The sequence below is a fragment of the Dermacentor silvarum genome, chromosome 6 (assembly GCF_013339745.2).
Source record: "Dermacentor silvarum isolate Dsil-2018 chromosome 6, BIME_Dsil_1.4, whole genome shotgun sequence".
NCBI classification, from domain to species: domain Eukaryota; kingdom Metazoa; phylum Arthropoda; class Arachnida; order Ixodida; family Ixodidae; genus Dermacentor; species Dermacentor silvarum.
Window position 1 is genome coordinate 28,167,100 of NC_051159.1, and position 13,432 is coordinate 28,180,531.

At 47.7% G+C, this 13,432-nt stretch overlaps 1 protein-coding gene across 5 annotated transcripts in view; it reads right to left on the minus strand.

Moving 5' to 3' along the window:
* Nucleotides 1–13,432, minus strand: part of LOC119455349 (talin-2) — a 324,493-nt gene that overhangs the window by 33,908 nt on the left and 277,153 nt on the right. The window lies entirely within an intron of this gene.

Consider the following 13,432-nt stretch of genomic DNA (forward strand, 5'->3'; position numbering starts at 1 on the left):
CAAATACTGCGCAATACACAACGTAAAGTCATCTGTAACCTGCCGCACACTGACATTTTAATCCCGACATACTGGACTGAGTGTGTGCAGATGTTCCATGTAGGCTCAGAGGGACATGGTTGAATATGCTGTTGGATTAGTTGGTTAACCACAGCTATGCAAGGGAGCCGAGTCCAAATGAGGTAAAATAAAACATTCTGTTATGCCACTATAACTTCTTCTGGGTGCCTTTTTGTGCTCTACACCTTTAGATAAATGTGGGTGCCATAACCTATGGGCTACCGTGCATTCCACAGAGCACAAAATTTTGAAAATTCTTGTACCACAATGTTATGCAGAAAGGGAACTGAACACGGAAAAAATGCTGTAGCTTGATAATAATTATACGCCAAACTGGCACATTTTAAAAATTTCTACCTGGAATATACTGTATTTTTCAAATAAGCGTATGATTTCTTACAGAAGGTTTTCAAATTATTTCAATAAACTGTTTGAAAAGAAGCGGATCAATCAATGTGGAATAATTTGTAAGGTCAGCTGCTAGCTTACCACATAATACTCGGGATGGATAACATTTTAGTACTAAGAGCAAGCTTATCAAAATTCAAATGCACCATCTTGTTCTGCATCTGGGTATGTTGCCACCACAGCTGACCATTTCTGGTGGAGATGAATATTTGACACACTTATTTTTTCGTATCATGAATCTCTTCACAATATTATTCGAGACACTCCATAACTAAAATTTGCACGAATGTCTCATAAGCTCCCAACACACACTTTAAACTTGTTTCAACCTCACAGTGGTGCCTACATGCAACATGTTAGATGGCACCTGCCAGCTCCCTTCAAGAGAGAAGGCTTGTGAACAAGAGACATTGGACTGCACCGTTCATGGAAATCAGATCAAGTGGTGTTTCAGTCAAGGCAGTGTTGCTGTGCACAACTTACAGAGTGCCTGACACTTGTAAAGGCATTCTGCTCAAAGACATTGATCAACATATACCTTTGATAAGCTTAAAGTTAGGTTTAAGGATTGACACAGAAAATGACAAAATGATGTTCAAAAGACTGACAATAAAATAAGAGTTTGTGACTAAGTCAGCTGCTTGAAGCAGGGAAGACTTATCTAAACAAACTAACCATGCGGGTCCCTGATCACGAGAAGGAAGTCTCCAGATAGATAAAAATGGGTTAGAAGACATCTGGCAGGGCTTCTCAAATAATGAACAACTCATTACTGACATATTCAAAAAATAAGTGCAGCATTAATTTACTCTGCCAGTATTGATTGAACTGACGAGTTTTACATCTTAAATCAAGACAGGGTCTATGACAGATGCCATAATGTAGGCCTCCTGAATAATTTTGACAACCTGGGGTCTTTTAGCACACCCAAACAGTTCTTGGTACAAAAGTCTTTTGCATTCCATGCCCATCAGAACGCCACCTCAAATTCAACCTGCGACCTCATGCTTATAAGCAGAATGCCACTGACCTACCATGGTGGGTGTCTTTCCAGTGTTAACCAAAATTCTGTTAAGCAAAACTTGAAGGGGGAAAAAAAAAAGGAAGCTAGGGGTCATGTAACGAGCGATGTAAGAGAAAATAATTCCGCAATGTTTGGAGAGAGCAAAAAAGCAGTATGTTTGAGTCTTGACTGCAGGACTGGCAGAGAGCAGAGGAAACAGGCACTGACACCTTTCAGTGTTGCTGATGCACCAGTACATTTCCGCGTTCCAGTCCCGCCATGTCACTGATGCACCTATATATTCTCCACTCTCCCCAGTCAGATGTGTGCAGTAACACAAAGTTGACGGGCTCCGAGGTAGTTCTGCAATCTGTTGTATATTTCTACAAGCATAATTTCTTAGTTCTCTGGGTTTAGAGAAGTTTTCTTTTTTACCCTGGCATGGCGGCGCTATCGTGGAAGCATGCGCATCAGAACAAAACTAGGTAGAAGATACAAAATGAAGAGAGGAATGTCAGGAGGACCATACTAAGAGCGTCAGGGGCGTAGCCAGCAATTTTTTTCGGGGGGGGGGGGGGGGGGGTTACCGGGGCGGGGTTTACCGGCCCGACCGGGGAGGGGGGGCAAACTTCTGCTTTCCTCTAGGTCATGTGATCGATAATAAATATCGGTAGTTTAAGCAGACTCTATACATGTATATCAAAGACATGGGACCGCCCCCCCCCCCCCCCCTCGCGTGTGCTTGCCAAGAAATTAAGTAAAAAGTAAAGTAAGCTCAGTAAATACAGCAAGTACGACAGGTACAGTGGGCATTTGGAGCAACGGTCTCTCATCGCGCCACTGAATGGACCAGTCTTCGAAAACGCATCATTGAGACGACCTGTGCGATCGGAGATGACATCATTAATTGTTAATTTCCGTTAAGCGTAGATGGCGTCGTCCTCGTCGGGGCGAAGTGCGTTTCACAAGTCAAGGATGGCTATACGCGTGAAAATGCACGTGTGACCAGGCTATACCTACTCCCATAGCAATAGCTTGTTCGCTGCGTCTTTGCGCTAGAAAACTTAAGTACGCGCAAAAATGTGTAATGCTTTTTTTTTTCTCGGAGCTTTCGTCGCCCTGCTCCCTCATACGAGAGGGTTGCATTTCCTGCGGCAAGTGCATGGGCTGCTGTGTCTTCCGCTGTGTGCGAGCGTGCAGCCGTCATTTGCCTTTACGTCAACAGATTCAGAATTGTACAGAATATTTCACCGCACAGCATAGATATGGCATGTGTACGCATTTTAAGTAGTGCGTGCAACTCATTTCTGCTTCACTTACGCCGGTGCAAACAGGAAGCGGCCTTGTACCTCACAGAATCTCGACTGATTGGTGTACTAGTGATGCAGAAATGAACTCAGGTATTGTTCAGTGCATAGTGCACATAATCAATTTCTCAGGACGCGTGAACTCCGACGAGAACTGTCAGCGCCTGCAACAAGAGTTTACTTATGCTGTACTGTGCACAGCAGTAATTCATGCTTGTCGGCTGTCTGTTTCGTGCATTCTATTGCGAGTCGGTGGAATTTCACTGCTTTCATCAACCCCTTCGTGTACATTGCTGGTTTGGGATTCCACAACAAAAGAGCAACTACCAGCCTTCCGTAATTGCTGGTTTGGGATTCAACAACACGACAGTAATTACCAGCCTTCCGTAGGGGCGCAATCGCAAACAAGAGACGTTTCTCGCGCAGACTAAGCCTACGTTCACACTTGGGAAGCGGCAAGCGAGCGGAAAGGCCAAAGCGGCCGGAAAATTTTTCCGCGCCTGTCCAAGTTGTTCACATTTGTTTTGCTACCGCCGCGGCCACTGCTGCCGTTTTCGTCCAGATCCATCTAGTCTGCATACGTTTGTCGGCGTGGAGGCGCTCATTATCGCATTATTTCGAGCGGTATGTTCATTCTTTGACCCACGTACCGTCATCAAAAGTGATCATTTTACGCAACTTCGCGTGTCATCTGCGACCTTCGGTAAATACCTCGTTGGCGATCCGTAATTCTCCGCACACGGGCGCGGCAGCGCCGAGTCACAGGTTGGTGCCTAGGCGTGATAATATTTCTTTAATAGCTTTTATTTACAAGTTGTAATAACATTTCATCATTTCGTATTGTCGGCGCCTCCAGGACACCAAAGGGGCAACGGGAACACCACAGCTAAAACCTGGGCTAGCCCTTGTGTTGGGGCTCGCCAAAGCCTGCGCGTCCTACGTGAGACCTACGCTCCCAATCTATCGTCGCGACGAGAAAAGCACCCCGAGACTTCTGCAACATACCGTACACGTGCGAGGAGAAATATGGAGCGCCAACGAGGAATCTGCCCAACTATTGTCTGCCATGGAAGTGGAAGAAGAAATGGCTTTTGTACTTCTACCTACTTGTTTTCTAGAAATAGACAATGAATAAACAGAAGACGCGGACACCTCAGAAACGGCGGTGGTGGGTTCGCCTGGCTTTGCAAAAGCGCGAGAAGTTGGGTCACGCCAAGGCTTTGTTGCCGCACCTCTGGTCGCGCGACGTTGAATACTATCGTGAGTATTGCTGACAGTACGTTTTAGTGACACTCTTGTCGTAGAGCAAGGGCTGGTTCTTGATCGCGTCGATCAGCATTACAGCCTACACTTTTGGTGCCATGTTCAATTTTACGACCGGTTGTTTACATGCTAGTGTATCTTCCAGTGAAGCAGAACGACTTTCTGCCGTGTTTCCGCTTCGCCATGGCGAAAAAATCGGCCCGAGACCGATTTCGCTCGCAGCCTGTTTTTCTGCCTGTTTTGCCGCGTAGGCGGGCGGATTTTTGCAAGATTTTGCCGCTTCCTACAGCTTCGAGACCAAGTGTAAACGTAGCCTAAGATCTTGCGCGAGCGCGGCCTAACCGGCATCTGAAGGGAAGCGGCGGAAATGTATAGCGGAGATTTCGACCACCTGGGGTCTTTAACGTGCACCTAAATCTAAGTAAACGGGCCTCGAACGTTTTTGCCATCATCTAAAATGCGGCTGCCGCATTTGTTGCTTCATTTGTTCCGCATTTGTTGCTTCAGAATGCGGCCGCCACATTCCTCCCCAAAACTTCACAGAGTGTCAAAACCTTGACAAACACCGTGACAGTTTTTTCCATATGCAGACATGGTTCGCTGTAAATTACCAACCCAAACGGAAGCGCCCAGGAATGAAATTGTGATAGTATCACTGGTTTCATGAATTATGTCAGCGCGAAGCAACGAGAACAAAGGGTGGGTAAGTGGGGGGGGGGGGGTGCGAAAAAAATTTCAGGGGGGGGGTTGAACTCCCCCCCCTGGCTACGTCCCTGAAGAGCGCATTTGCCATTATCCATGTCATTTCTTTCCCTTCTGCATAACCGAAAATAAACCGCTGTGTTCATTTGATAATATGACAAAGAAACCCGACACTGGGGGTGCGTCACCTCAAAAAAAAAAAAAAAAAAAAAAAACAGACTTTAAAAGGGTTCTCGTGGAGCTCAAGGGTAACAAGTGGCTTCCGCAGATAACCGGTTGTTCATTCGAGGGGGGGGGGGGGGGTAAGAAAGGCAAACAAAGTGGCAAAGATGGAATAAGGAGCTTAGGAAGGTGCAGGATGGCATTCGCTAGCAGGCGTAACTGGAGATCAATGGTATCCTACAGTAGGCTTAGAAAGAGACTTAAACGGCGTAAAAAACGGGACAAGAAGCAAACACATGACAACGCTATTGTGAGTATTCTCAGCGTTGTCTGAGTGAGTTGCAAGTGCTGTCATGAGCACTTCAAAAATACAAATAGTTGTAGATTGCAGCGCTGTCATGTGTTAGCTTCTTGTCCTGCCCTTTAATTGTGCTGTTTAAGACTGTTGTACCAGGTAGCCTGAGAAACCATCTTATTTAGAGAGATAAAGGGACCAAAGTGAATTCAGCTGTGAATAATGTGAAAACCCTGCGCGCACTCTATCACTTTCAATTGTACATCCACATTCTCGGGCACTTGGCTGACAAAAACATTCGTAGGTTCCAAGGTCTGAATCCAAGCTAGTTCTTAAGAGGAAGCTTTAGCTTGGGCCCAACTTCAATGCCACCTATTAAAATACAGTCAACGAGTGATTTTCCGGACGCCTGATTTTTCGGACATGTCTGATAATTCGGACGCCTTTGTGGCACCGCCGTGTACCCCATAAAGTCAATGTATAAGAACGTCTGAAATTTTAGACGCAAAAACCCTTCGCCGTCCGATTTTCCGAAGTTTTTGCCATATCTGCAGGTCCGAAACGGCACTGTCAAAGCCAACACCGCTGCCATTTTGATTATGTCATCGCCTCGAACAGGCGCTCTTGCACGCAAATCCGCTGGCAGCTGTAGCCACCGCTGCAGCAACGCTAGGCCTACCTGGTGGAACGTTTGCTACCAAGCTTCTTGCTGTTTGGTGCCATGTTCTTCTGTGAAAGAATTAGCCACTGTCAGCAATGGCGCTGACTCCGCCCTTGTAACCCTCGCCAGTGGCTTGGAAGCTTGGAAAGCATGGCGCGTTGTCTTATACTGGTTCCTGAAATTCAGCTTCACCTTAATACAGCAATGTTACGTGGTGAAGCGTACGCGAATTATTGCGGTGAAGCATACTAAGAATGGGAAGGGGCAATTGTCACAGTACACAGTATGTAGTAATGTATTTGCTTGCGTAATGAACACGTAGAGCCGACGCTGCAATGCAAAGCGCTATGGTCGGCGCTGCAAAGATGAGAAAATAAAGATGTGCAGCGCGTGCTCAAGGAGCAAGTTCGGCACGCGCAGTGTCATTCTAGAAGCCAGATTCGCTCTTCTGTAAAAAATGTCGCAGTTTCACCCGAAAGGCGAAGCATCAATTGTGATAGCAACTTAGCAGAGAGCTATACGGAGTAAGGATAGTAGTTTTATCAGCTGTATAAACTTGGACATGCAGCAGCACCAGCAATGCGCAGAACTGTTGTCGACGCCGTCGCCGTTTTGCCCGCGTTAGCACCGAATGTGCGCGGGGTGTTGGTGACTGTTGCCAGGGCCTCTGGGGGCGGCTCGGAGGTTTTCGACGAGATAAGAACGGGAAACTCGTCGAGCAGCGTCGGAAGTCTTTACCACCTTCTCGCCTCGCAACGTTTTTATATAAATACACATTTCATGCCGCAGCTAAATGTTGCCTCCTCTTCCTCCCGTCCCCCCACGGCCTTTCGCGCGACGGAAGAAGTCGCGTTTGCTTTATATATATGGTGATTGTAAAGGAGGGAAGAGACGCTTAATTCTGCAGCCCTTCAGGGAGCACGGCGCAGAACGCGCGTTTGTTCTCCGCCGTGCGTTCGCTCCCCGTGAAAGCGCGTGTCCCTTACGCCCTTTCACTCGCACATACAGCGTCTGGCGTGCGGCGACGAATTCGTCGCCGTTGACGTTATACGGAACCTCACAGCAACGGCAGAAATCCTCTTTGAGTGTCCATATAATTGCTATCGCAATAAAAGTAGGGACGACAACACGGCTCGTTCGGCTGCCGTCACGTCCTCCTACAGTGGTGACCTGGAAGAATGCGTCTTGCACCGAGCAACACGCTGCCATGGCCACCTGGCTGGAGCCACAGTTCGACCCACCACTGCCGCCGTTCTCGTCCAGCTACGTCGGCGCATGGTTCACCCAGTTGGAGGCAGCTCTGAAGCTGAACCACATATGGATTCAGGAGTTCAAGTAAGCGGTAGTCTCCGACTTCCTGCCGCTTGCTCTCCACCTCGGCGTTCCATCACCTGGCCCATGCCTGTCCGACGAACTGCGGCAGTCCATCCTCAACTTCTACAGCACTGCCTACCGCCCTCTTCCAGAGGTTGACCACACGGTACGCAACTCATCTCCGTCAACACCCTCACGGACAGCCCCAAGCGCATCCGCTCCTGCGTCCATACGCCATCGTTCTCAGGCCACCTCATCGCCTTTATCGCCACCGACGGTGACACGTGGTAGTGGAGACATCGCCGTTCCAACGCCGGCTCCTGTGCCGCATGCCATCGGGTCTGTCTCCAACGCCATCGCTCCTCCGACAATGACATGCGACCCGCCCACGCAGTCCGCTGAGGCGAGCTCCGAGGCGGCGCGCGAGCTTGGCACCGTGCCGATCCCACTGCGTCTGACCCTGCCGGCTATCGCCACCGCGGACACAGGCCACGACCTTCTGCGACACCCGACATCGAACGGGCCATATCTCCAGCGGTCAGCGCACTCTTCAGCGCAGTTGGCACAGGTCACTCCGCATACCCAGCCCATCCGGGTCTTCACCTGTGCTGTCTCCGCGAACACTCGCGCCTTGTCGCTGAGCACCTCATGGCCTCGTCCCGCTCCCGGCTTTTGCGATGTCGCAGTGCCGGCTGCGTTGCATCCCACTTCAGGCATCCTCAACGAACCACCGGACACTCCTGCGACCCCTGACCCCACTTTTCCCGGCCAGTCTGTGGCTTCCTCGTGATGTACCCCATCGCCGGCCGCGCCGGATCGTTGTCACCTCCCAACAGGGTGTGCCACGTCCACATGCAATGCAAGCGTCATGGCCCGTCCAGGGCTTCGACTCCATCGCTCGTGCGCGCACCCTACACGCCATGCAACGGTGCGGTCCATAATACGCCACCGGCAACGCTCGTGCTGGTACCGTCGACGCGCCATTCGCCTCAAAGGACTACCAGTTCCTCCTTCCTCGAGACACATGTGCCGATTCTATCGCTGACTGGACGCGCACCTCCCAACAGCGTCCGTTCAGTGAGTGCCTCGTCCGTTGCGGAGCTCCCAGTGCCGCCCGCCTGAGCTCTGCGCGGCAACTCGACAGCCTTCACGTTAACGACTTGGACTGTCCACGGACACTTACGAAACGCGGTTTCACTGGATCGCCATTTCGACGTTCTGTCTGGGCGGGGGGCCCTGTAGTGCCCACCGCCACCGCAGTGTGGAGCGCTATGATCGGCGCTGCAAAGAGGTGAAAATAAAGATGCGCAGCGCATGCTCGAGGAGTAAGCTTGGCCCGCGCAGTGTCGTTCTAGAAGCCAGCCACGCTGGTCGTCGCAGCCGCCGCTTGGCTCGCTCCCTTTGCCCTTCTGTAAAAGTAGAGACGACGGCACGGCTCGTTCGGCCACCGTCACGTCATCCTACAAACGCACTCGCATAATGAGCGCACCTCCAACTTTCGTCGTAAAAATTAGGATTTTTCTTTCTCCCGCGTAATAAATGCACCCTGAATTTGCTGCCGTGAAGTAGGAGAGACACGGTACGATTCGGCATTCGATGTGCGTCCGGCGGGTACGATTGTTTCAGATGCCGTATCGGACGCCGAATCGTACTGTGTGGCTCCTACTTTTATTGCGACAGCAATCATATGGACGCTCCAGGCGCATTTTTGCCACCGGCGCCTACGATCGCAGCTCTATGCCCTGCGTTCGAGGGAGGAAAGCGGGGAGAAAGCGCGCCGTATTCCGTCATGCGTATGGCGCCAGGGGGAGGAGAGGGAGGGCGGCGGCGCAGCAACTGTGCATTGTACGGCCTCGCACACGCTATCTTGAAAGCGACCTGCGTCGGGGGCTGAGTCTAAGCGCGATGGTGGCTTATAACTTTGTGCGTGCTTCGTTATCGCAGACATGGACACGGTATCGCGGACACGCTCAGTTTGCGTTGAAGCGGTAAGCGGCACGAAGGTCACTTCACTCGCTGTTGCTGCCGCGCTTCCTCAATCCAGCGTTTTGACAGTGAGTGTCCGCGGTTGAGTGTGATGTGTTCATGTTTGCCTGTGGGCGCTGACACCATGCTGGTTAAATTACTTTGCAAGTTTCTACGGCCGATAAAACTACTATCCTTACTTCGTATAGCTGTCTATGCATTTTTTATCGCAATATAAGGTTTGCCTATCGGACGAAACTGCGACTTCTAACAGCGAAGCTGTTCTAGCTATAGAACATGAATTTGATATGAACATGAATTTGATATGTCCATCTATATCTTACGTGAATTCTTTACATTGTTTGCAAAGGTTTTGCAAAAGTTCTACTCATAAATTAGTGGTTTATGTGAGAGCCATGTATAATATATCAATTTTGTCAGCTTTAGATGTACAGTTAGTGGCAATTTCCAGAAATATGATATAATTTTTCATTGGTGAGTTACAGAGTGGTAAACTTGAGTCTCGTTTTCTGAAAATGTGCAATTTTTGTAAATTTTTATTAAAAAATTGACGACCTACATTAAATATTATAACGTTTTCTTTTAAATGCCACAAATCTAATCAAATTTGGTGCAGTGGTTGCCGAGAAAAATGATTTCTCCTTTCCCATGTATTTAGATAGGAGGCCCTGAGCTAAAGCTTCCTCTTAAGACAACATCAGTTACCTTAACAACTTGCTTGGATTCAGAGCTTAGTGCAGAAAATTTCTTCTATACCGAGCATTCTACCCTCTTGTCTTCTCCGCTCTTGGATGTTCTTACGTTCATTACACAACGCTTTATAAATACCAGCGCAGGAATAAATTTGATCTTCCACCTCTATCATTCTTCATACCTTTAAAATGTTTTTCCTATCTGAACTTTCTTGAGGCTGTGACTCACCTGAAGAATAGGAATAGTTGATATTCAGCAAAGAGGTTTCAATAAGCTTTAGAAGAAGGGCTACAGATGTGGTCGCAAACTATACTCCAAAATTACTATTTTACACTAGTATTTGCTCAAGTCCATGTACGCTCGCTTAACATGTTCAGCACAATGTGGGCCACAGGCTAGTTAGAGTAATAATTCCCCCTGTGTGGCTGTGCAGTGCTTTCCTGCAGTGCACAAGCAACATCTCTGCAAAAAAATCAACAGAGGGACAAAATTCCGGTTGCTTCTGATAGAACACACCATGGCATTGTTTCTCTGGAGCTCGAGAAAGTTGCAAAGAAATGGTGACAAACAAAAATTGGGACTTCAAGATGAGCTGCTGCAGAGAATGAGCAATAAAGCACCTTAGACGAACTGTGACATATAAGGGAGGCCAATGAACTCAAGAAATGCAGATAAATTACAACAATATAAGGTATTCTTTCACTCATTAACCCATAAAAGAAAAGAAAATGAGATGCGCATTGTTTGCAAAGTTAAACCGTGGTGCCAATTTTGATTTTGTGTAATAGATTGACAACAGGTCTCAAGTTGGCCCTCTCAGAACCTAAAGTTCAGAGACCTAACGAGCGTTTGAGATACATATGCAAAGACAAAACAGCAGCTTGTGGTTATTTTGTTGATAGTGATCAAGCAGTGCTACCTACTGTGAATTTTTGTAACATATTAGGCAAGCCAGCAGGTCATTACTGTAGTACAGTAACACTCAAAGCATTAGCGAACACTTAATTTATAGCAAACATTAAACATACGCGCACTGAACTGCACATGCATGATTTGTCCATTACAGTTCTGAATTCAATATCCTTTCCACTTTGTTTAAAATGAACCAAGTGCGCGCGCGCGCGCGCACACACACACACGCACACACACACACACACACACACACACACACACACATGTACACATACACACATGCACACACACACAAAAGAAAAGGAGTAAGAAAGTATGGAAATTCGCAACCTATTGCTGATGGTGGTCATCTTCGACAGCATAGGAAGCAAGCAATCTTAGACATAACCCTGGCTTTACGCTTTTCTTCTGGAGCATTTTTATGAATAAAGCATCACATTTTCACCTGGTTGTGCACATTTCCAAATATTGCAACTCTTCACCTAGCAATGAGAGAGAGAGAGGTTTATTTGAAGAAAGGAAGAGAGGTCGGCTTGAGCGTTAGTTTGCTCTGGCCTGCAATGAAGCCTACACGGTCACATGGGTGAGTTCTTCCTAGGCCCACTAAGGATAAAACGCAGCTGCAACTCACAAGTCAGGGCGCAAGGTGAAGCAGCTGTCTGCCGAATGCATCGATCTTATCATAGCCACATTCTGTTGTGCAAGTAGCAAATGATGTACAGCAGTTGGTGCCATACCATCCCAGGCAAGAATGACAAGCACCTTCATGCAAAGACTGGCCAGATTCGGTTGACTGACCAATCAGTGTTCAGGTTGATCCATGCACCAAGCAGCAATTGAGTGAAGGAAATTGTAGAAGGCAGCATGACTGATCTGTACAGTTTAATGATAAAATGGTTCAATTCAACTGACTGTTTAAATAGAAGCATCCAAGCTGGCAAGCAGCATCTTGGGTCTCGGTTTCACTCGATACTGTGCTGAGGAAGCCATACCACAGGTGCCAACTGCCAGAGCATGCAGAGCACTTAACAACTCCAGAATTGTTAAAAGCAAAAAGCACTAATTTGTCATTTGCAACATTAATGCAAAACTGCAGTGATCCTACAAAATGATGCAGATGACTACATTGCAAGCTCTTGGTGTAACTGCATCGTTGATCGTGACGGCATTCTTAACTCGATGCATGTGTTTACTTGAAATGTTCAAAAAATATCTGAGGTGGTTTAGGGGCCTTACTGTGACATGCGAGGTGAGCTATGAACATAAATTATATGTTGCAAAGTGATAGCAAGATTAAAATGTAAGAGTATTCAGGTAGCACTAATACCTCACACCTGGGCCCTTGTACGCAAGGGCAAGCAAGCTTGTGTTCGAAATGCTACAATCGCAGCAGTAGCCTCCAATATGAGGCTGTGCTACAGATCACTTGCGTGTATAACATGCGGTAACAAAGATCACTTAAAAAAGCTAAAATTGATTTGCTATCAAAAAGCTGGTCATTGCGAAGGAACATTGCTGGATGAAGTAGAACTTGCTGACGGTATGGTAAATAAAAGCATTTCTTTATCTGTGCTTCTATTTCACAACATTTTAGGAATATGTGCAGGACTGTCAACATCTCGCCACATTTACCACAGATAGGTGGGGCATCGCCTGTCAAGAGGTATGAGTGTGTGCTACAGTAAAAGCTCGTTAATTCGAATTTCACGGGGACACTTAAGGAGTTCAAATTAACTGAAATTTGAACTAATGAAAGTGATTAAAAAAAGGCCATATCTGATGACAAAAAACAAGTACAGCACCTCTGGGTACGTTTATTTGCAAAAAAAAAAAAGTCCGTAATGGTTTTTTTGCTTTTCCCTCTGAAAACGATTGCTGTCACTTTATCTTCCAGAGCTCGAATGAGCGGAAAAGCATCGTCTTCGCCTTCTTCGAAACTGAAGAAAAGCCGGGCGTGATTCAGTCCGTCCATCACCTGCGACAACGAAGGTCGTACCGGTGTTTCACCGACATCATCTTCATCATTCGCGTCGTCATCCTCATCGTCCACATCTGATTCTTCGTCTTCGCTGACGACTTGGGCGATGATTTCATCATCTGTCACGGCACCGCAGACTGCGGCGCAGCTCTTGACATTCACGTAGTCGCCGAAGTCCGCATCGCCGAGCCCCTCTCGTACATGAACCGGAGCGCGGACCTCCTCGTCAACTTCATTAGAGTGTGCATTAAGGGCTCTAAAGCCGCAGTGCCAGAAACAATTTGCAATTGTTTCTGTGGTTACCTGATTCCAGACACGCACAAGCATGTGCAGGGCTGTGAGCAGAGTCGTGGTGTGGCTTTTCTCATTATCGGAGCACAGGAGCAACTTTTCAAGAACGTGGTGTCTAAACTTTTCAAAATTTTTATAACGACCTGATCCATGGGCTGAAGAGCCGCAGTGGTGTTTGCTGGAAGAAAAACCAGCTCAATGGCTCTCAATTCGATTTCCACTTTGTACGCCGAGCAGTTGTCGACGAGGGGGAGAACCTGCCTCTTGCTGAGCTCAAACTTTCGGCCTAGCTTCCTCAGCCACTGCTTGAAAAGCTCGCCTGTCATCCAAGCCTTCTTATTAGCAGCATAGTCCGCCGGCAGCATGCAGATGTTCTTAAAGGGGCACTAAAGCAAGA